Source organism: Anopheles ziemanni (assembly GCF_943734765.1).
Source record: "Anopheles ziemanni chromosome X unlocalized genomic scaffold, idAnoZiCoDA_A2_x.2 X_unloc_42, whole genome shotgun sequence".
Classification (NCBI taxonomy): Eukaryota; Metazoa; Arthropoda; class Insecta; order Diptera; family Culicidae; genus Anopheles; species Anopheles ziemanni.
The window spans coordinates 165,001-165,891 of record NW_026689810.1 but is presented as its reverse complement, the minus strand read 5'-3'; positions in this window follow the sequence as shown (position 1 = coordinate 165,891).

Here is an 891-nt window from a genome sequence, read left to right as displayed (position 1 = left end):
CAAGTCGATATCAAACCTCATGATTGTGTAGTCCTCCACTGGTCCACGCCGCTTCGGCCGTCCTGGGTAAAATGGAACATTCCAGCTTGCCCTATGTGGAAGAGGGCACATTACTCAATACTGTGGTGTGAAGTATAAAGTTCAGTTCTCCCCTGGTCCACGCTGCTTCGGCGGTCCTGGGTAAGATAGTTCATTCTAGCTTGCCCTATGTGGAAGAGGACACTTCATACTTCGTCTCTAAGCGGCGGCTTGACTCCTCCCTACGGGGAACGGGTTTACGCGCACAGCGGCGGCTTACGCACTATGGCAGTCATGGATGCCTTACGTTTCTATGAAAAGTGTGTTCCTCCCCTGGTCCACGCTGCTTCGGCAGTCCTGGGTAAGATAGTTAGTTCTAGCTTGCCCTATGTGGAAGAGGACACGTAGACTTACTGTGGTGTGAAGTATAAAGTTCAGTTCTCCCCTGGTCCACGCCGCTTCGGCCGTCCTGGGTAAAATGGATTCATCCAGCTTGCCCTATGTGGAATGAGGACACTTTATGCTTCGTCTCTAAGCGGCGGCTTGCTCCTCCCTACGGGGAACGGGTATACGCGCACAGCGGCGGCTTACGTTATGGCAGTCATGGATGCCTTACGTTTCCATGAAAAGTGTGTTCCTCCCCTGGTCCACGCTGCTTCGGCAGTCCTGGGTAAGATAGTTAGTTCTAGCTTGCCCTATGTGGAAGAGGACACGTAGACTTACTGTGGTGTGAAGTATAAGGTTCAGTTCTCCCCTGGTCCACGCCGCTTCGGCCGTCCTGGGTAAAATGGATTCATCCAGCTTGCCCTATGTGGAATGAGGACACTTTATGCTTCGTCTCTAAGCGGCGGCTTGCTCCTCCCTACGGGGAAC